Here is a 24729-nt window from a genome sequence, read left to right on the forward strand (position 1 = left end):
AAATAAAAGAAAAAGCTATTAAAACAGTTCCTCCGGTCTGTTACAATTTTAAAATAAATTGTCCTCTGCTTAAATATATGAACTATTTTGGCAGAATATTTAAAACACAAAAGTAATGGAATACGGGTGTTCAAAGTTAACCAAGACAAGCCAGTGGGGAAGAAGACCAGCATGGCTAAATAGCGAGCTTTAGCTTCAATTTGGGAAAAATAAGACAGTTAATGACCTTATCCTGGTTTTTTTTCTGGGATAAAGTTAGTTTCCTTCCTAGTACCTGCTACTGTGAATTTTAGATTTAGTATTGGTTTTAGACTTAGTATGAGAACAGTGTTGATAACACACTGACAGTTTAGTTGTTGATCAGTAGTGCTTACCTGATCACGGACTGCTCAGTCTCTCATGCTCTGCCAGTGAGGAGGAGCACAAAAAGCCAGGAAGAAGCAGAGACAGGACACTTCACCCAAACTAGCCAAGGGCGTATTCCATACCACAGATGTCATGACCAGTATATAAACTGGGGGGAGTTGGCTGGGAGGGGCCAGTCACTGCTTGGAGACAGGCTGGCTATCAGTCAGCGAGTAGTGAGCAATTGTATCCTGCATCACATGTCATTCTTGGGTTCCATTTCTCTCTCTCTGTTGTCCCTCTTTTAATCACGATTATACTATTGTTAATTATTATATTTTATTTCAGCTATTAAACTGTTCTTAACCCACAGGTTTTACCTTTTCATCCAGTTCTCCTCCCATTTCCGTCAGGGTCAGGGGAAAGTAAGTGAGCAGCTGTGTGGAACTTAGATGCTATCTGGGGTTAAACCACAACAGACCTCTGGAAAAAGGGGCAGGCAACTCAAGAGGACTACAGAGATATCATGAGGTTGCACAGGGAGAAAATGAGAAGGATCAAAGCCCAACTAGAACTTAATCTGGCTACTGCCATAAAAGACAATAAAAAATATTTCTATAAATACACTAGCAACAGAAGGAAGGCTAAGACGAATCTCCACCCTTTATTAGATGCAGGGGGAAACATACTGACAAAAGCTGAGAAAAAGGCTGAGGTACTTAATGCCTTCTTTGCTTCAGTCTTCAATAGCAGGACAAGTTGTTCCCTGGGTATCCAGCTGTGTGAGCTGGAAGACCAGGACAGGAAGCAGAACAAAGGCTCCGGGAATATTAAGGGTAAAAGTGTTCGTTGAGCCACTTTCATTAATCAGCAGCCACTGGGGAGGTCTCAGTTGACCTGAAGCTAGCAAATATGATGCCCATCTCTAAGAAAGGCTGGAAGAAGAATCTGCAGAACAGCAGGCCTGTCAGTTTGATCTCAGTGCCAGGGAAGGTCATAGAATACATCATCTTCAGTGATATCAAGCAGGACTTAGAGGACAAGCAGCTGATCAGGCCCAGTCAGCATGGATTATCACAGGCAGGTCCTGCTTGACTAACCTGACCTTCTATGACAAGGTGATTACTTAGAGGATGAGGGAAAGGCTGTGGATGTTGTCTGTCTATGCTTCCATAAAGCCTTTGACACAATTTCCAACAGCATTCTCCCAGAGAGACCGGCTGCTTATGGCTTGTTCACTGGGTAAAAATTGTCTGGATTGCAGAGCCCAAAGGGTGGTGGTGGATGGAGTTAAATCCAGTTAGCAAGTGGTATTCCCCAGGGCTCAATACTGTGGCCAGTTCTAACATGTTTATCAACAATCTGGACAAGGGGATCAAGCGCATCTTCAGTAAGTCTGCACATAACACCAAGGGCAACAAAGCTGGTGAAAGGTCTGGCTCACAAGTCTTATAAGGAACAGCTGAGGGAACTGGGGTTATTCAGCTCAGAGAAAAGGAGGCTGAAAGGAGACCTTACTGCACCCTACACCACCTGAAATGAGATTGTAGTGAGGTGGGTGTTGTTTTTTTTCTCTCAAGTAATGAGTGATAGGACAAGAAGAAACAGCCTTAAGTAGTGCCAGGGGAGGTTTAGATTGGATATTAGGAAAAAATTCTTCACAGAAAGGGTTATCAAGCATTGGAACAGGCTTCCTATGGAAATGGTTGAGGCATCATCCCTGGAGGTATTTTAAAGTCATGAAGAAATAGGAACATGGCTTAGTGGTGGACTTGGCAACATTAGGTTAAAAGTTTGACTTCATCTTAAATGTCTTTTCCAACCTAAATAATTCTATGATTCTAAGAAAAATGTCACCATGTGTCTTGCCTCTGAAATCCTAGTGAGTCTGCAACAGTATTCTTACTTGAAGACCTTGTCCTCTGAAGGAGAACAAAAAGGTAAGAGTGACCCTATGTATGGAAAATAGAACATAGCATGGTATGCATTGCTTGCAATTGCAGTGGCAGTAAATAATACCATATTCTGTCCATGAAAGTATATTCTGATGTGCAAGTCAGAATGGTAAAATGAAGTTTGTTGATGTAAACTATCTTTTCTGAACTATTGTCCAAACAGAGATAATGTGATCATGATTCTTAGTTCAATTTTAGTACAATTACACTAGACTGCCACTGCTTTCATTCTAAATTTAGAATTCGTCCAGAATGAGCAAACATAAGTTTATAACTTTACAGTCTTCTGTGTGCAACTGATCATATAAAGATGAAGCATCTGAGGGGGAGCCAGTGTCAGAAAAGACTGATTAGGGAACGTCAAATGCAATAGATGGGCTAATCACTTTGATGCACCAAACCACAGTTTGTTATTTATTCTATTGTCCATTTGTCTCTGAATTTGTGTTTGCGTAAAGGAGTGCGAGACAAATAGTTTCTGACAATTCCAAATTAAATAAATAACTGCAATAACAACCTTAGGGGGAGGGTTACAGATACTGGAGCAAGCTTAATCTGAATCGATAGACAGAAGGATTCACTCATTTATTTTACACTCAAAAGTAGCTTGCAGTTTCCCATGCAGCAATTAGAAACTGTGGGTGGCTGAGAAGTACCAGAAAGTTCTCTCAGCTTGAACTGCTTGTTGCTTTTTTGAAAGAAGAGAATCATAGCAAAGGATTTTGTGGCAACTCATTTTTCTACACTTTTCAAAACTAATTAAGCAAATTTTCTATCTCATAACTTGGTTTTAGTCATTTTAGAAAACACCCAAATCACATGTCAAAAGCACGACATAAATAATTTAATATTTTATATACTAAATCTGAAATGCACATTAATGAAATACCATCAAGTTTGACAAAATCCTACAGACTAATTATTTTCTAATTAGCTAGTGTAGTCAAACATGTAGAATTTACTGCTACTTACATGACTTTTCATTGCAGAACTCAAAGGAAATGATAACGACCATGCTGTAAATAGAATTCATTTTTGTTTTGCTTCATCTGCTTTGTTTCAAAATGATATTGTATGCTGAAGCACCTCATGTTCAGTGTCATCTTTTATTTCATTTTGAAACCTCTCCAGAGTATGAAATACAAAATGACAAAGACAGTAAATTGAAAAATAAGTATATGTTACAACTGTGTGTTATTATGCACTAGGCAAGATCCTAATGCCAAGTGTTTGTAGTAATTACAGATCAATGTGATTTACAAGAAACTGTTTTCATATTTAGTCTTTGGAAATAAATCATTGCATCATTCAGTATTGATATCGAACATGAGGTATGGACAAGTAGTTTTACTTAGAAATGCTGTAAACTGAAGTGATTACTCTGAATTCTCACAGAATTTTTTATATTCTAAACCAAAGATATATGTTTAGTTTCCTCACTCCTTAAGAAAACGTTTGTATAAACTTGTAATAAGAAAAACTTTTCTGAAGGCTTTTTAGAACTCTGTAATGAACTATCTGATCTCACAACAGATTTGTGTGCTAATGCACTCAAGTTCTATTGTAATCTTTTGATGGATATTAGCAAAGCATTTTACCTACAAGGAGGCTTCAGATTTCTTCAAGTATGGAAGGAAGGAACATTAGATTCAAGTTCACCACACCACTGTCCCCTTATATTTCTGCAATTGGTAACCTACTGGTTAAGACAAGTGATATGCTGTTTCCAAAGAAACAATGTAAAGCTGAACAGACAGCAATTATGTGCATTGGATTTTTTTTTCTAAGCAGTAATATCCTGTCCTTACAGAAAAGTCAGAGATCCTTAATATCTCCAGCATAAGAAGACTACTTCTGAGGTCTTCTGAACCCTGGAGTATCTAACCAAATTGTAAGATTGTAATATTTGCATACTGACTCAGCACAACGAACTCAGCCTTTAACAATCCCCCTCCCTCCCCCCAGCCACCAACAACTCTTGTGGATCTTCTAATAAATGCTAATATTATCTCGCTTTATTCAGCTTAACAAGATCACACCACAATTTCATGCTTAAAAACCTATACAATTACATACATAATATAGACCAGACCCTCTTATATGTTACACGAAGAGTCTGGACAAATGTCTGCACTCTGCCATCTAAATGCATCTTAGCAAGTACTTAGTAATTTAACAATGTTATCTCTTTAAACTTTAAGGCACTGTAATTTAAAAGCTGCGCTCTGAATCAAGCAGCAGTTGTACAAAATACTGTCTGGTGTGATGAAGCTCCAAAACTAATAATTTTAACTTTTTTCATTGCTTATATACATATAATATATAGTGTGTTCCTCTTTCATTCTCCACATCTCAAAAATAAAACCTACAGAAAACAGTTGCTGAGATTCAGAGTACACATTCTACATATACTACCTAGACACCTCAATGCAGATAATGTACATTTTCAAAAAACAAATGAAGTCCCAATTAATAAGGTCACAAGGCCAGCTGACAAGTTATCTTCACCATGGTACAGAAATGTGGAGACAGAAGGGAAGAGCACGAAAACATTTGCAGCACCTTCTCTGATTTTCCAAGTTAGAAGCAGACTCCATATTACTGCTTTACAAGCATATTCTGAACAAAACAGTGTAACTCAGGGCAGGCATTCCTTATTCAGCAATGCTCAAAGCAAGTCACGGAGAAGACTTGGGGAACTCATTCAGAAGAGATCTTGTCACCCCCACCTGCATTACTGAGTGATCCAAAGGCCTTAGGTGGCCTGACCAATTGCATATACCATCATATTCAAAGATGTATTTATAAATGGTGTTGTCCCCTCCCACTCGGAGTGTCCCGGGGGGGAGGATATCTTTTACAACTCTGCACGGTTCGCAGGAGAAGCCACAGGCCCGACAGAAATTCGAAAATAAAACAATTTTATTGTAAACATCCCTAAAACTGTGCCAAGAAGAACAAAAGTCTTGGCAGATTCCTATAAAAGACACAAGGTAGAAAGGGAAGAAAACAGAAATAGGCTCATCACCCCATGAATCCAGCGACGTCTTCCCAGTCACAGAGCGAGAAGTCTTCCAGTTGTCCTTTTATCTGTAACCCTTGTGATCAACAACTCCACTAGTGTCCAAGACATTGCACATATGAAGGGGCGGTTTTGCCTTTTTATAAAGTCAGGTTTTGCGGGAGCCCTCCCGCAGGTGAGACTCATCCACGGGGGATCCGGTGAGCCCCAGATCCAGCTCACATTGTTCCCTGGCAGGTGCCCCGGTCTCTGTGCTGCTGTCTCCAGGCAGTTTGTTGCCAGGGCAGTTGATGTTCATGGCCTCAGGGCAGGTGGCCCAGGGAAGCATCCCCCACCTTGGTGGAGCAGGATCCCTGCTCGGCCCTCCAGCCGTTTGCCTGAGTGATAACAAGCTGTCAGTGCCTTCTGTGTTGTTTGGAGACAAACACAGAAAGGGGCTCTTGACCATTACAGGTGTCCATACACTTTGAAATATTCTTCCAGAAGTTTAGCAGGTGTGAAGAGGGCCTTCAGTTAGAAAACAGGCTGCTTACACATTCAGTGGATAAAGATCAAACCCTGTAGGCAGCTCAGGTATTTTTGGCGCTGAGAGCCACCTGAAAGGGCACGACTCCTTCTTTTGTCTGCTTTGTTAGCTTTCCGTCAAACGTTTGGATATCATGTCATTGTTTTTGGAGACGTGCTGGACACAGTTTCTACATCTTTCACTGAGAGACAGGGTTGTGCTTGTCGGCATTGCAAGGTAGTTGCCATAACGCCTTATTTATGCACAGTATAGTAAGAGCTTTTATGCACATCAGTGTGTCCATGTGTATGTATGCATGACTTCCTTTGAAATTAGAGACAGCCATCTGCACATACACCTATGAACAGAACTAGTTTTTGTCATTGTCTTTCTTCATAGTGAAATTTTCAGGTAGTAAACCCAGACTGAACAATTCATCACAATAATAATGTTGTACCTATCTCTTCTACAGTGCTTTTCATCAGTACATGTTGAAGTCTTTAAAGTTTTGCTTTCTTCCACCATGCCCTTACTTCTGTATGTTTTTCCAGGGCTTCTGCTCATAATCAATATGGTAGCCTTTGAAGTCAGTATTCCACAGTACTGGATGTATCACCTTAATTACAAAACTGTAATTTTGAAAGGATTTTTTTTTTATAACAGCAAGGCCCAGTGAGTCACTGTTAAATTGCTTTGAATGCTCTAAATGTTGTGTAGACTCAATACTTTAAAAATCTTCTTTTTAAGTACCTTTGAGGTGAACTGTGAAAAATAGACTTCCCACTGTAGAGCTGGTCACCATCCTTGGTTTTCTAACCTCTGAAAAATGTAAAGGATAGTTCTGCTATTGAACGTGTTTGCAGTTTCCACAGCAGGATAATACATTTTCCTATTTATAAACTCAAGCAATTCTACAATAGTTACCATAACCTGCCTACACGAGTGAAAGCTTACTTCTTTGTGCGCACCATGCTGTGGCTCACTCCTTGATGCACATGGAAGGACATTGTAAATAACATTTTAACACCCACAGCCCAGTTCTTATTGAACAGATGCAATGTACGGCTAGCCCATTTAAAGGAGAAAAAGTCAATAAATACGTAAGAAGTGTTACTCATGTCTGTAATCTGCCACATGCAGCAACAAAAAAACACCATTAAGAAGGTGAGGTAAAAGAGCTAATATTACAGGTTTTACTTTAGTCACATTATTGCTTGTGTCATGCTAGTTTTACTAGCCATAAAAAAATGGCCATGTTCTTACTGCAGTTCCTTTCTACTCTTCTTGCTTCTACCTGTATTACAAAGACAGCACTGTGAGCAGCACAGTGATTTGGACCACAGAAGACCTGATCTCAAGGCACACAAGATGTGGGCTGTGCCTTTCACTTAGCTTTGCTGTGAACATGTGCGCTTTACTATAGAATATATGTTTCACAGCACCAGTCACAGGCAACTCTAGAAAAGAAAATCAAAAGTGAATTAGGAGAGGCAGTGAAATGGAGGTTACAGGATCAGTCAAAGCAGCCCTCTCTGCTGATTAGCATTTAAAAGACAGTGGGGTAAAATGAAAGAATTGTTTTGTGATCTTTGAGTATCAATACTAATACCGGGGACAACTTAGTTATAACTGTAATTTCAAACTTTTGCACTAAGGAAAAGAGGAAAACTACCACTTGAATTCACATTCTTGATAGCAGTTCTGTATGGACTTCAGAAATGGCAGTGTCTAAATGAAACTGTGTTTCATACTCAGAAGTTGAAGTAATTATTGAAAGGTTAACTTGCACACTGACCTTGAGCTTGGCCCAATCTCCAGGCCTCACTGTTGCTTTGTGGCTGATTTGAAGGAGTAATGCATATTGACTAATTCCTGTTTATACCCTTAATATCAACAAATTATAAGGGTGAATGATCCCTGGAAAAGCAGTTATAAGGAAGTTTTAGACCCTTTCAGTTCCCTTGAAGTAAATAAAAGCTAGAGCAGTCCATTCATTTGTAACTACTAAGAAAGAGAATCTTAAAAGACATCTGTCCCAGGAACAATATAAATTACTTGCAAATAGGAAGTTGTAAAAACTCAAAAGAAAAATAAAATTAAATCATTGCTATTATGTAGCTTTTGTAACCCTGAGAGAGCTGGGTTTTTACAAAATTATTTTTTGATAGCAAAGCATTTCAATCTCACCTTACTTTTAATAGATGGCTTTAGTGACTGTATTTGTGATGGCAGAAGCTTTCGAGAACACATTGTGCTGGTGCTGTACCTCATGAAGAAACAGGCTCAGCGTAGTGTATCATGACAGACTGAAATGGAATTCCAGCCGTGTGAAGGTAAATTTTCCAGCTGTGCTAGCACAGATTGGAATAACTCACTCATGACTGCTGCAGAAGAAAGTGTCAGTCTATATCTCAAACTATAGCTATCAACCACTTTGTACCGCTGCCTGCAGCAGACAGGGAAAGATTCTGGAGTAACAAGGTGAGATTAATGCTTTTCTGCGAAGTAACTTTCAGTTCTATAATTTCTGCAGTCTCCAATATTTTTCTCCCAATAGTTTTTGCCCTGGGTTTGTGAACATTTGGATAATTTTTTTTAAATGGGTATACTACTTCATATCCTACATGTACTTATTCTTTTTTTTTTTCATTTTAGAATAGCTGCTGTTTTACGAATGTTCAACATGCTAGTGAACGTAGTGCTACTATCACAAGTAATTAATGGGGTTAGCAACATTCACACAAAACCTTAGAAAGGGAACAGAACTACATGAAGAATACCTGGGATGATGCCACATCATGATTGTAGAAGAACTTAGGATTTCACAAAGTGGACTTTTGAAAAAAGCTCAGTCACTAAATCAATAATGTGTTACGTTTTTACTTTGAAAAAGAGCAGATGAATTTTGTGCAAGTGAGCTTATAGAATCAACAACACTGATTTCAGCTAAGCACATTTTTTTCCTATTCACCAGTTCAGAAGTCACACTCAGTCTCTCAGGCCTTATTTCTGTGACTAAAATTCATCAAACATTCAGCTCCTTACCTTGTGCTTTGAGCAAATGCGATTTCTAAATGTGTTTCCTGTCTAATGCAGGCTTAGAGCAGTTTGGACTCCAAGATCAGACAAGTACAAGTCTTTGAAAAGGAACACAGGAACTTAATATGTACAAAAGTATCAACAGAAGATACATATTGCCATCAATGACTTCAGATAATGCTTCTTCCTTTCTTTTCCTTATTCCTGGCCTCATGATATGTTACAGTAAATAGAATATGAAGGATTACCTTGAAAAGTAGAAGTCAGCATAAACATAAACAAAAGAACTGAAGAGAGGAAGGATGAAGAATGCTGAAAATCTAGTGGTTCCTACACATATATAAAAAAGGAACTTCCTTGTTACAATACGCATCCTATTATTTTCTCAAGGATATTAACTCATTTTGAAGGGATGGTTGTCTTTCCCCAACTCTGTTACTACAAACTCATCCCTGACTAGACTTTCTGAATGGATGATTTCCTCTGGAGTGTTTTGGATTTCAGGACATCTCTGAAATGACAAGTGAATTTTAATTCGTCCCACCATCACTAATTTCAGCCATGAAAAATCATCAGATAAAGTGATCCTCTGTTAAAATAGTGGTAAAATAGCTGGAATATAAATGCGTTCTCCTTAAACATATATTGCTTTTTACACGACCTGTTAGTAGTTTCTATATCCATAGTAGTGCAAATATATCAGGAAAAGATCTACAATTATTGCTTACACGTTTGCTTGGTTTCATATTTATATCTGTGAATCAAACTAGAACATTTTATCAAATGTGAAGGCAAAGGGAAATCTTCCACTACTCTTATGCAAGAAATAGATAAAGTACAGACAAGACAGACCCTCTGCGCCTCACAGCTATTCCCACTTCTCTGTTTATTACATACACATATGAGTGTTTTATGTAACTTACCTTACAATTACTCCATGAAAACTTGAGTACTTTGGTGGTTAATACATTTCAGTCTGCCTAAAATTAAAGGTGATATTATTCCTTCTGTGCTATCATTCTTTTTTCCAGCACCCATTTCACATACCACTCATCCCATAATTTCTGACTTTCATCTGGTTTCATCATTTCTGTAGGAGTTTAAATCCCATTAGTAAAACTGTGCAGCCACTCAAAAATGTCAGTCTTTCCTGAGCCAACCAACCATTCAGACACCTAGAAGAGGAGCCTAGAATAAGTGACTACTAAACCTCTAAAAAGCTGGAATCCATACCTATATTTGCAATAGCATATAAATTCATTGAACTGTGTCTGTTTAAACAACATTTATTTCAGTGAGAATCTTCATTAGCAGATTGGCAAATTCACTCAGCTTCTCCCAGCTGCAGGACTGGATAGAAAATGAACTCTAATTGGACTTTGAGGTAGCAAATTTGACACTCTACAGAAAAAGAACTATCTGAAAACTTGCAGCTGGGGTTTAAGTTTGTTTTGGTTTGCTTAATTTTGATACTTCTTTCACAACAGATGTCACAATCTTATGAAGCTTTGAAACACATGAAAAGGATTTATTCCAGACTCAACCGGCTTTTCAGCAGCTGTAGAAAAGTCAAACTGGATGGAAGAGGAGATACTCATTTTAGTATTTCTCTATATAAATATAACTCAAGCATCCATGACAAGTATTAGGTTCCATTCACAGACTATTTATAAAAAGCAGACGGGAAATTAAACTAAACTGTCAGAAAGAAGGTGCATGCCTGCAAAACTCACAGCAGTGATTTAAGAGTGAGTTACAACACCTGGTGACAGCAAGTGTGAATAACTGTCCTGTTTCACTCCTTTGTAATGCTATTCATTTTCATGCAACATGAAAACAAAAAACACAGGGATGGAAAAAATTCTCAAAAGCCTGGCTACATCAATGAATTGATGTAATTTTACTGTGTACTCAGGTCAAAGCGGCCTAGCAGTCTTGGAAGGGGAAACTTTAGAAAACCTAATGTTAGAGTCTAGGTTCCTCATGAGGTGCTAAAAAAATAGCACCTAAATTAAAAAAAAGTTATGTGACTGTAGGACAACTTGCATTCTCAGGAGATGACCTAGATGCAAATACACATCTTGAACATAAAACATGTAGAATTTATGCAATAACAGGAATTAAAAAATCTGTTTATAGAAGTCTGAGGTGCCATGGATTTCTAGAACTGAAACACATTTTGTGTAAACACTTTATAATCTTTGCTGTCCTTTTCTATGCTTTTTCAAGTTGCATCAGACCCTCTTGAAATGAGAGTGATGAGACCTGAGTAAAGATTTAGTATATAGGTGTAGTCTAATTAGTAATTCCATGGCACAATAATTTTTCCTGGTTTAGGTTTTGGTTTTGGATTTGTTGTTTTATTTTTTTTTTTCTGAAATTTCTCTGTGTTTGAATGTATTTCAGAGAATTCCTACAATGAGGCTAAAATCTTTTACACAGAAATAACTGATTTGGAGAACAGCACCCAATATAAACTGTAATTTGGAGATCAGTGTACTTTATCTGACCTACTCGGTCCAGTTTGAGCCTCCTCTGTAGAACATACTGACATGCTGTTGAGTGAGTCCAGCAATGGGCCACTAGATGACTAAGGCGTTGCAGCACATGGCATATAAAGAAAGGCTGGGATAATTGGTTTTGTCCAGCCTTAAGAATAAAGGAGATCTGGATAGTGTCTACAGCTGTCTGATATGAGAAAATTGAGAAGATGGAGACAGATTCTTTTTGCAAGTTCATGGTGATATGACAACAGACTATGGACACCATTTATACCAGAGGAAATTCCAGGCAACTGTTAGAAAAAACTTTGAAACTATTGGAATATGTTGCCCAGAGATGTTGTATAATTTCCATCCTTGGAGATATGTTTCAAACTTGACTGAATGTATGTTGTGGTTTAAGCTCAGCCACGCAGCTCATTCACTTACTCCCCCCACTTCTTCCCTCAGCTCCCAGAGGAATAGGGAGGATAATCAAAAAAATGTAACTCCCACTGGTTGAGATAAGAAAAGTCCAGTAACTAAGGTATAACACAAATCACTACTGCTACCACCAATAATAATAAGGGAAATAAGAAGAGTATACAACCACTCACCACCTGCCAACACATATGCAGCCCAACCCAAGCAGTGATCTGGTCCTTCTGGGTAACTGCCCCCAGTTTTACAACCTGGGCATGATGTGCTGTGGTATGGAATATCTCTTTGGCTAGTTTGGGTCAGGTGTCCTGTCTCTGCTTCCTGCCAGCTTCCCCTCCTCCCTAGCAGAGCATGAGACTCAGAAAGTCCTTGGTCAGAGTACACACGACTTAGCAACAACTAAAGACATCAGTGTTATCAGTGCTGTTCCCAGGCTGAAAGTCAAAAACACAACACTGCAGCAGCTACTAAGAAGGAGAAAAATGCTGAACCCAGGACACCATAGCACTGAGAAAAGTAATGTAATTGGTCCTGAGTGGACTAAATGGCTCTCACATATCCATTCCAATAAGAATTATTCTATGAGTCAATGATTCAGGTAAGAGTAATATTGTGTTTAGTTATTCTGCAATGCTAGGAGACTATTCACAACTTGTCAATTCATTTGTTTGAAGGATTAATTTCAATGGAATGGAGATAAGATCACCTTTATAACAACATCCAAAACTGAATTACCAATATATTATCTCTGCTAAAGGAAAAGTACAGAGAAGAGGTAAAGAGAAGGATGGTTTGCATCTAATTAGCTTGTTGCAGGTGTTCTTCAATATGTGAAAATGATTTATTTCTGTTGTAGCTTTTCTGAAATGAAATAACCTCTGCTGTAGGCAGTACACACTTAACACACTCAGGAAAACTTGGTACAGTGTTGTCCATATTTTTTTTTAACTACTGCCTAATATCTAACCTTCTTCAATTTGACGGTCATTTTGCAGTGATGTCATATAGTCACTCTAACCCATTATAATTTTGGCAGTTTATCTTTCCTAGATCACTAAAGACTTTTGTATCAGCATTGACTTCGTGCAGTGGTGTACTCATTCATGACTAAATAATAATTACATTGTCACTTTATTGTAAGCCTGTACTGCCACTTAACAAACTGGATCCCACCTTCTTTCAGTGGCTCAGTCCCACCTGCTCATGTGTGTCATAACAATACTTGCATAGTTGTGTAATAAGCCAAGTCAAGGAAGCTGAAGACAAATCAAAATGAAAACTAGCCATCAGTTTGCAGACAGATTATTTGCATGAATTCAATCACTGAACAGGAACATGAAGAAGGTTTTGGGAGAAAAACTGGGACCACTTCTTGTCATATTAAAGCAATGACAGTTTACTTTCATCAACCTAAACAGAGGCTGTCCTGCTAATATATGTTAGAGCTGAGGATGTAAACAATGAAGATAACATATATTAGTAATACCAGAACCCAGCATGACAGCTAGTCAGGAGAAAACTCTATTACTGCTGTAATTGTATTTCTTGCTTCAGACAGAAAAATAGCTGGAGTTATAATAGCCCTTAAGGAACATGGTGGAGGCATTAACTTCTGATAAAGAATCTGACTTTTATACATTGCTCACTTCCTTCTTTCCTCCTTTTTTCTGATGTTTGAAACTTTTCCATGTATTAAGCTTGATTGCACAATCAGCATTCTGACAAATTCCAGTTTCTCTCTCCATTCCCTTTCATCTTATTACTGTCCATAAATAGAGACAAGCCAGGAAGGGGAGATAAGTATATATCTATAATTGTAACAGTATAGAAACAACTCTTGAAACATATTAATCACTGACTAATCTTCCATACTAATTTATTCCACTTGTCTAGCAGCAGCTCTTTCCTTCTCTGATCTTTCCTATTCTGAGACCGAGACTTCATGATCATATTCCTGAGTAGCGGATGCAGCAAATTGCTATTATCATTTAGACTACAGCTTCCTGTTTCCCATTATATGACAACTGTCAACTTTCTGAATAATCAGGAAAATATATGTCCTCATTTGGGAAGGGAAAAAGAAGAGAGCAGAGTATTTTTCCTAAATGTGGTAACAATGTCAAAATGAAACTGTTTGCACTGTTGTTATATATTGCGAAGCATGAGAGAGGGAAAGGTAAGAGCAATAAGACAGGAAAAGAGCAAGTCTTGAATATTAACATTCTCACCTTCAATCGAGCTAAGAACCCCTCGACTCAGTCTTATTTCTGACAGTGGGTGTCTATGTTAAATAAAATTTGGTGGGTTTAAACTAGGAAAATCAGGACTTGATTGTAAATGAAGAAATGTTTTCACACCAAAGAAACCCAAGAAGTACTATCTGCCACTTCTCCTTAGCCTATGAGATTAACCTAATGAAGCAAACTTGGTAGGTAACTAGCAAGTGTCAGTAATAGATGCAAGTCCCTGGCACAGCCAGCCCTTAGTTTCTAAGTTATCTTCCCCTTTCTTTATTTTGAAACCAGGGAAACATTTCTCCTCTATAGTTTCCACTTGGTAGCTTCAGGAACAAAAGAAAAGATTGCATGACCCACCATTCTCTATGATGGCCTATAAGTCAAATGGATTTGACCCTTCTCCACTGCTTTTTGGGCTGTTGTTCATTTATCTTGGTTGTCAGGGCTCTGTATGTCTTGGTGATGATGTGAAATGTGAAAATGCATCCTCTGCTGTTGCTGCTTTTTATTTTTTAAAGGTAAAAATAGTTTGAATCTCTAGACTCCTCCAGAAGACAAATAGGGAAAGGAATAAAATGACCCACTGAGCTTTATCAACAGGATGTTTTATTTCCCATTCTCTCCCTCCAAAAATCCCTAGAACACATAGTTTAAACCACCAAAAAGGTAATGTCTTCAATCTGCTAGTAGTGTGCACTGGTTCAGTGTATGTACACTAGGCTATTAAAATACTAAAATAAAATACACTACTGTGCCATACATATTTCAAAATAAAATCTTGCCTTTCAGAATTGATTTTTTTTACAATAAATTTATTCCATGACATATGTTCCCTCTTAAAAGTAGTTCATTGAACAATTTTAGCTCCGCATCAGTAACTCAGAGTACTTTGTTGGTTTGTAATTTTTTCTGATGAGGAGAAACATGAAAAATTAGACATTATAATTTCTCATTATTTCCTTTCTAGAGGCACAAATCTGACTTGTTACTTCTGAAAGAACAGTTTATCAAAACATTCACTGGAGTGTAATGTGTTAAATATATTTCCTTATGTATTTTAAAAAAGGTTGGCAGATGCTGAAATTTCATGCACAAGAGTAACATGAATTTTTGACTTAGAAAAGAAAAATATCTTGGTAGTCAGCTGTACAAAGTTAATAGACCAAATTATAGCCTCATTTAAGCTATTATAAATCCATAGCCACTGCTACTGAATTTAAATTTAGACTAAGCTTAATGACAGGAAAATTTGGGTAATACAGAAAGGGGAGATGCAGTTCACATGCTAATCAACAGAGCAGGGAGATTTTGATGACTGCTGATTACCTGAAGAAGATGATATCTATAAAAGGCTGTGGCTGTGGCAGGACAGGTCATCAACACAAGATGTGTTATGTGCACACCTCCAACTATTGAAACTTCATCCCAGACTTATGAATTGGGAAGGAACTGTTCATGTGCTCTGGATGTGAAATGAGGAAATTTTTCACTCTCTTCTTCCTAAACTCCTATATTATAATATCTATGTTGATCTTGCCTATTAGTCAGATTACAGAAAGTTGAGTGTCACTCTATTAGATTATAACGTTTGAAAATAAGTTTTCAACCTTTTCGCCTCAGCTTTGTCTATATAACTTCCACCATTTTAACAATGGAGAACAAAATGCTAATGAGTGTTTTGAGGTATCTTAAGATAGAGCCAAAAGAGGTGGATTCTGTCACTTTGAAATACAGAGGTCAGCAGCCACTGCTCTGGTGGTAAGTCCAGTTTTAAAACACTTACCTTGTCCTGAAATTTTGGCTGCCCTGTCAGATATTCAGTCTATATAAAACTATATAGCTATTAGCTAGGAATATCTAATATAAATCTAAATCAAGAAGGAAATTTGTCAAAGATGTGACATTTCATGATCTTGTCAATAATTTTTTAACAAACATGTTTTAACGTTTCAATAGTCTTTTAGACCAAAACTAATCAGGGAAATAATTGTGGGTTTTTTTGGGTTTTTAAATTTTTTTTAATTGTTCGGTTTTCAGTATTTATACATGTTTGGAAAATGCGCTTGACTTTTTCCTTAAAAGCAGATTCTTGTTTAAAAATGTAAACTTGCTGAGAAAAGAAAGGGATCAATGTTACAGAGAGAGAGAACTGTATGGTCACATTTCTCACTAGGTTATCTTGCACCCAAAGTATTGACTAACTTTCCCCCTAGTCTTCACTATATCTTCTATACCATTAACAGCTGATATTAATTAGAAGCTTATATAGTTGTGTCGTGGTTTAAACCAAGTCCCCCAACTCCCGGAGAGTTAGGAAGGAGAATCCAAAGAATGTAGCCCCCACAGATTGAGATAAGAACGGTTTAATAGCTAAGGCATAACACAGAATCACCACTGCCATTACCACTACAAATAATAATGATACAGCAAACAACAAGTGAAGAGAATACAACACCCCACCAGCCACCGACCCATAACTCACTCCACCCTTCCCGGCCGAGCACCACGTGCTCCCTCCTCCATTTTCCTCTAGAGCTCCACTCCTCCAGCCCTCTCTTTCCCAGTATCATCCTGGGCATCACGTGCTATGGTATGGAATACCTCATTGCCTAGCCTGGGCCAGGTGTCCTGTCTCTCCTTCCTCCCGGACTCCCCTCCTCCACCTGGCTGAAAACAAAAACCTTGAACAAAAACACCCTCAAAACATGCTCAAACCATGACAAGTTGTCTGAACTTATCTGTCTGTAGCATAAACTGGTTTCTGCACTATGCATCTTGTGACACAGAGTACATCAAATGTATGTTTCTTAGTTCTGCCATTGCTGATTTTAACACCTTCTTCACAGATAATGGAAAGCATGAAAATAAAGGTAACCTGTGTAGTAATTGTATCAGATATGTATATTCACATCCAAACTGAGCAATGCAAGAGACATAACTAGCAATTCAAAATCTCATTTAAACTGTAAGGACATTGATACTCCCTCATGTGGATTTTATTGATTTTCTATAATGCTTTTTGTCAGTTCAACAGGCACAATACACAAACACATCAATCTTTTTTTTTGCTCTTTTCAATCAGGTGAGCTCACAAGCTCATTTTCAGATGGAGCAGGTGGGTATACATACACTGTGTAAACAACACATTCTTGGCAAGGCTGTGTATTGCCATTATCTCTTCTAGACACCAGACAGAAAGGAAAACCAACTCCTGCTTCTCTTAGTGCCAGACACCTGTTCATTTTTCTTCCATTGCATCTGCTTCACCTTCTGCTGCTCTATCAATTGCTCTTGCGCTGAAGAATAATTCTCTTCAACAGGAACCCTTCTGAAGTGTCAGGAATTCCTCTTGGTTTCTGATCAAATGTAGCTGTGGCATAGGAAGGATCTTCAGCTAAGGTGTCACCATAAGAAGATGCTCAGGGAGAAAAAGCTTGCTGACTTTCTAGAGGTAACATTATTCACCATTTAGTGAAAAATCAGAACCCTAAGCCATACCAGTGACTGAGAGTACATTCCACTAATCTCTAAAGCCAAAAAGCTGTGAAAAGAACAGCAACTTTCATGGAATATTTAAACTCCATGTAGATAAATGCTTCTAATCGGACAGGAAGGAAAAGACCCACATGACAGCAAATGTGAACTAATCTATCTGCCTTGTCACTTGGTTGTTGATACAGGCAGCACATACACATTAATAGTAGCAAGTTCTGTGGTTTTGAATTACTATACATTCTCTTTAGTAAAAAGTTGCATTTCTAATTTATTAATCCCATGGCAGAATCCTGAATCTTATTTTAGTTAAAAAAAATCCAAAAATCCCAGTTTTTGGGCAGATAGTGGTGTTATGGTGGCGTTGGGATAAAGGAAGTTAATATTTCAGTGTTGTTCTTTGCAAATATACAATGTAACATAATTATGCATTCACTTGACTTATTAAGGAAAGCATCCCATCAATTTGGCATTTATGTATGCTCTTGAAGTGGTTGCTTAAATTATTTTGAAGAAATTGACTCAAACATGAGATCAAGAACTCTACTTCAGGTTTTCTTATATTTATCAATATTTCCCAAGCTACACAACATAGAGTTTATTTTATTGATCAATGGTTTTATGATAATAACTGTTAAGCAATTACTTATATCTGATAGACAATTACTTCTCGATTCAAGTAAAAAGAACAAATAATCCCTTCCTATAAAACAAGGACTAACCATGTAATTTCTGAGATAGCTACTATTAACAAGATTCTAAAATGTCTGGTATGACATTAGGGTACTTAAAAAAAGAGTAAAAGGTGGGGATAAATTTGTCTGTTCTCACTCAAAGTATGCTTCATATTAGCTTGCAAGCAATCCAGTGTTTTCAGTAAAATAGCTTGTCAAAAATGGTTGCACCTGTTTAACCTGGATATAAAAATTAAATTTGTCTACTTGTTCCATTTTGCAGCAGAATATAGTTTTGTTTCCTTAAAAGCTTTCATATTTTGATGTACTTTAAACTGTTTTGAAATAATTGTTAACAAATGATTGCATGAGCTCTCTAGAGGAAAGACTTTTAATGCAGTTTGTACTTGATAAAATGGAAATTTTATTATGTTCGTGGTTTTTCAATGCAATTAAATACTCTTTAAAAACTAGCTATTTTTAATTCTCTTTTCTTATGGATTCTTGTGGTTGTACAGCTGTTAGACTGATAACTTCTTTTTTTAAAGGGCTATTGTGTTTTACATTTTAGAAAAAAAAGAATCTTCCACTTATTTTTCTCATTTAAATTTAACTCAATAGGAAGAAAAAGCAACACACACATTTACACAAACCCCCAAAAACCCCAAACCCCTGAAAGCAGTATCAGTAAAACCCAAGAATCCTATATAGAGTAACTGGACTCATGCTATCCTGTGGTTTAAGAGTCCCAGGTGCTATTGCATCTGTAAGTGTTCACCTAGCTAGGAGAAGCCATGGCAGCTTCAAGATACTGGGCACCATATCCAAAGACACAAGATTCATTGTTTTCTTCCCCTACATCCCTTTGCTTTTCTCCTGTCTTTCCAAAGCACCTTTACTCTACAGCCAAGGCGGAAGGAAGAGGGCAAAGCTTACTGCTAGTTGTGAGGTACCATGTACAAGGCCTAGAGTAGGTGGGCAAAGCAGGGCAGGGGGCAGATACAATAAGTAAACAGAAAATTAAAAGTACAGTAATACAGCAAAGCAAAAAAAATATCAAAAAGAAAAAAATCCCAAATTCTTCTGTGTCTCATTTTTTCTCATTTATAAAACAGTCTTTTTCCCCTTCTTATATGCATATACAAAAGAGGAAAAAAAAATCTGAAGATAAAATCTGTACTGCTTGTGAAGCATTAGCTGGATTAGGAGTTATGAATGCCATAATAATTAAGATCATAAAGGTCCAGTACTTGGCTACTACAATGTTCAAGAAGTAAACAAGGCTTACAGGATGGCTATTAATGATGCATGAGGTTTTAAATAAATATTTTAAAACAAACACTATTTTTAAATATACTGAAGTAGTGAAACCCAACCTTTAAACATCTTTATGAGATAATTAAAGCTGATGGATATGTTTATAGGTCTTGAAGGTAAAGCCATATTTCTACACTTTCTACTTCATAATTAGTTCATAATTATGAAGAGTATCATTACTAAAGTTGGTTGACATTATACAATAGTGACATAATTTTGTTCTCTGCTTTGACCAAAGAGAGACAAAAAGGTAAGTACCCTGTCACTGGAGGTAGCTTTTAGTGTGCTCCCCTGGGATACAAAGCCATCTCATTCAATGACTCAAATGACTGGGGACAATCCAAGAACAAATAGAGATAGCAGAAAACCAGCAAAGAAACAAAAGAAATTGAACATCAAATTGCATTTAAAGTTTTATTCTGCTGGCCAAGACTGCATTGTTGGGCTACTTTAAATATATTCTGCTTTGTATTTTTAACTTATATTTCTCCATTTTAATGTAATGTTAATTTACATTAATTTACTTTCCTTTTCATGGACTATGACAGAAAAAGTTGTGACTGTGAGGACTGAGCTACTCCAATTGTGTTTCTATTAAATTAATAAATAAACTCAAAATAAGCAGACTTTCAGAGTAAAATGCTTGGTGCTAAAGGCTCAATGTCTATACTATACAAATTTTAGGTGATTCTTCTTCAGACTACCTCTAGGCTGACCCTGTAAACTGAGTGTTAATTAGCAGTTGCAGTGTTTTCAGTACACTCTGAGAACTTCCCATTTCATTTAGTCCAAAAAGAAATCCACTTCATGTGCTTAGAGACTGTTTATGTATGTGGTACATAATGAGCAGAGATGACCAGGACATTAATTTCAGAAGTACATTCGTACTCTGAACTAAACCACTAACACAGATGTAACCAGAAGCTATGAAAGCATATTTAGTATGGAACTAAGCCCAAGTAACAACCTCTTCAATCAGGAAACTTTATTAATGCAGGCTCTGGCTCAACACTATGTTAATCACTGCTACTGGGCTTCTGGCCAGCATAAAGTGCAGGCAGAGGTCATTTGCCTCTGCCTACAAAGTACCATATACACATTACCTAAACACGCATTTGTCCTTCATATGGTACAATTATGTTTATTGCATTACTGAATGAAAATTTTGCTAGAGTTTAATGTTGCCTGGAGGATGACGATTCAATTTTACAGCTACTGTAGAAGGTTTAAATGTATTTGTTGTTCTGCATTAAAATTGAATTTGTTTAAACATCTGTTTTCAGTTTCAGAAGAGGAGATGAAAGATCCAAATGATACAGATTGAGTGAGTTAAACCAGGAATGAGGATGTCAAAGGTTCCTGTTCTCCTCTATGGAGATCTACTTTGCTGATTAGGGAAGGACATTTCTTGAACTTGACCCTTCTATACTTTGACTCCATATGCTAAACAGACAGGAGTTGTCAGGATTTGGCATTTCCCTCCACACCCCAATATTTTATTAAAAAGTTATTGGAATGCCTAATAGCTGTGCAAATCATAGCTGATTTAATGAAATTAATTGTCTTAAATCACTTTTAAAAATAACTTAATTGGTTTAAATCACTTTTAAAAGAAGCTGCCTTTAATAGGCAACCTACTGTTTTAATGCGCTGCCCAAAACTTATTTCCAAAGAGCTGAGTACAGCACTGCTCTATTTTCATTAAGAGAGAACATATGTTGGCAGCCAATTTTTTGCAGTTCCCTTGAGTGGTTCTGTAAGTCAGATTTCACTGATAATTGCTTTAATAAAATCTATTTTAAAGAAAGGGTTTGATTTCACGTGTGTGCTACATTTTTCTGTGTTCTGCCTTATGCACGCAGCAATCTGTACAGGCATTCTCTATGCTAATGGGACTGCCCTCCTGGTTAAACAGATGCTTAAATGCTTTATTAGGTCAAGGTCCAAAGTCTAGGTATGCAGGTAAAAGACTTTAAACATATTTAAATTCTGTATGTGAGCAGAAGAAGGAATGATTACCTGAATTTTCAGAAAATTACCATGGTCAGGCCCATTGGTGTGCATGGACTAAACACATACCTATAGACAGAATCTATACTTGAACCCTGATGTAACTTCTCGCTCCTGCAAGAAGGTGAATCTGTGCATAAACAATTCACCATCTGTTTATAGACCAACTCTGTAGCTAACAAAAGTTTAAATGAACTCTGACTGAGCTTCTGATATGCCAATAACACAAGAATCAACTGTCCACACATATACTATTCTCCTCTGTGGCATGCTGAGATACAATGTGAGAAAACAAAGGATTTTAAGTGTCTGTGAATGTTGAACCTGATGAACAAATAAACTTTTAATCTTTCTATCTGTAATATCTAAAAAAAAGAGCTATAGACACAGATATAAAAGAACAGTTATTAAATCTAATATCCAAACATGAGTAAAATTTTTGTTTAAGAGACACAAGGGAGTCTTAACAGCAAGATGAAATCTCTCTGTCAGCTGGCACTTTTTCTAATAGAATGATCAAAGCTTTCTTTTGCCCTTCTTTTTGCCCCATCGTGACCTGTGAAATAGAAGACAGTCTTCCCATCATAGCTTGCAGTCAGTAGGTAGAAGAAAATAGTTTCAGTCCTCTGCCTAAACCTTTGACATCACAGGATGCAACATGGAAATGGGGTGAAGCTGAATGTTCCTAAAACAGCGTACAGAAGAAAAAGGAGAGATATATCACAAGACCCTTACTGAAGTTGGACATTCAGGTCCTAATGACTGTTCTTGTAGAGAGCCTGAGATAAAGAAGTCATCATGGGAGGATGAATCTTGCTGGGACCAGGAATTAAGATTGCTGCTAAAATGTTGGAACATGTATTCTCTTTTATTGTGATTCACCATACTGTGGGACCTTTATTGCCTTTTGGTGAGATAATCATAAAGAAACACCCAATGCATCCTCTCTAATCTCCTGACAATTGCCTGGGGGAGGAAGACACCATGATTTACAATCCACAAAGTACATGGACAGATTAAAGACCTTGATGGAAGGGAATCTTCCTTCCTGAGACAAATGAAACAGTATTTTACAATTCCTTTTCCTCCAAAGGTGTTTTAAAGCCACATACACAGCTTTGTTCCTGAAGAAAGCCTTCAGATAATTGCTAAAGCTTTATTTTCATAGTTAAAATGTGTAAATAGCTCATTTATGTTATTGCTTACTTCCCCCTGTCCCATTGTTCACAGATGGATGTCTTTCCCCTCTTCCTCCTCTCTTCTCTTGTGATTTACTCTCTCCTAGCCAAATAGGGCTAAATAAACCATTCCATGCCAAGGTACCCCTTTGGTGAACATATTGTTGGCCTGTAATCTGTTCAAAAGTGGTGAATAGCTGAGGCCCTTTCAAGCAAGCTGCATGAAAATCTCCACTAATGAGCCTATGCCATTAGTAACAAAGAGCCCTAAGGGAGCCATTGTAGTGACTGAACGTATATTATGGATCTCTCTCTGTAATTTAATTCTGGAACTGGGAATCTTAGGTAGCATATGAAGAGCTGAAGAACTGCCCCACCACCCCCGCCTCTCTTGCTCACACTCACACACAGAAGGAAATCAATGGGAGAAATGTCCTTGCAATACTGAATACATATGCACATTGGCATTTATGAAAACTCATGCTCCCTGTGGGGATGAAGAACATGGCTTAGAGGAAATTAGAACAGCCTGACACTGGTGCAGTCCCCCACTTTGCAATACAGGTCATGATTGACAGGGTCCTTGTAAATAGAGAATTCAAGAAGGAGGAGGCTGTTAAAATTACATATAGGATGATTGAAATGACATTTAAAATGCCAATTTAAGCAAGAATGCATTTTCTGAATTATGCACTTCATAATGTGCCTTTGCATTTTTGCTGCATTTCCAAGACATTCATTATAAGCTTCATCCAGTGGCTCATTTAAGGAAATCTACAAAAGTGGAGTATTTAATATATATAATGGATTTGCATACATAAGAACAGCCTCTCTACAAAGTACTGGAATGCACAACAAATTTACATTAATATTGGATTAAATCTCTGCAGAATGCTTTTATATGTAAATGTAGCTGCCATATAAAGCCAAGTGCACAACTGTAAAACAAAAGAGAAAATGTTATTCCATATACTTATAAAACTAATCTGCATATCTTCTCAGTGTTAAAAATGCAGGCTTCCTAAACTATGAAATGATAGCAGAAGCAAATAAAAACTGTAAGAACAAATGAGATTAATTCCAGTAAAGATGTCAGATATTCTTTGTGAGAAAGCTAATCTCTCCTGGACTGGCAACATTTTTTGTTTGTGGTAATTACAATCAAGGCTAATAAAAGCAATTTCGATTACTGGTAGAGATCAGTTACCTCATTCATATAAAACAAAAAGAATCCTGCGTCCACATTTGCACAGAAGTCCATGAATCAGAAATAAATTTGCAGGGCATATATTACAGCTTTCATAACAGTTATGCTTCAAAAGGTGATTTTTCAACTCATTGTGCAGGGATTTAGAATTCTAGTGTACCTATATCACAGAATAGGTTTCTTTTCATTGTTCCACTGGACAAGCTTAGCGGATGTAAATAGGAATTACAGAACACGGAAGCTAAAAATTTTGTTTGAAATATCTTACATATTAGTAGGATTATTTATGTTTAAGGAATTGCACTGAGTACCTCTTGATACAGTAGCTGTTGGAAGGGTGTTCTTTTTTCAAATGAAATTTTTCATGCTGGAAACACACAGCAAAGGAAGTTGTGATACTCAACACAGTGAGACTTAAAGGAGTCACAGTAAAACTTACTTAACTTGTGTCTTTCCCCCTGCAAAATTCATGTACCCTTTAGCTGTGTTGATGATGTGATCAGTTCAGATTTAGTTGCTTTCTAATTATAAAGTTATTTGAAGGAAAGAAAACGTAAGCTCTGATTACAAAATTTTAAGGTTGCTCAAAAAAAAGTTATCAGAGCCACCACATAGCTGGCTGGGCTTCACAGCATTTGGTCTGTTTCCTCATTCCCTGTGATGTATTTGGACTGTAAGATCCTCAAGAGTTTCTTTCCTGACCTTCTCTCTCTTATTCTTGATGCATCTGGCATATTCTGCTGCACAGCTGCCTCTGCTCTGGCTTCCCATAGCAAGCTGACACTTGCACAGTGTATAGAAAACAGAGGAAAGGCACTGAAATGCGA

The sequence above is a fragment of the Melopsittacus undulatus genome, chromosome 1 (genome assembly GCF_012275295.1).
Source record: "Melopsittacus undulatus isolate bMelUnd1 chromosome 1, bMelUnd1.mat.Z, whole genome shotgun sequence".
NCBI classification, from domain to species: Eukaryota; Metazoa; Chordata; class Aves; order Psittaciformes; family Psittaculidae; genus Melopsittacus; species Melopsittacus undulatus.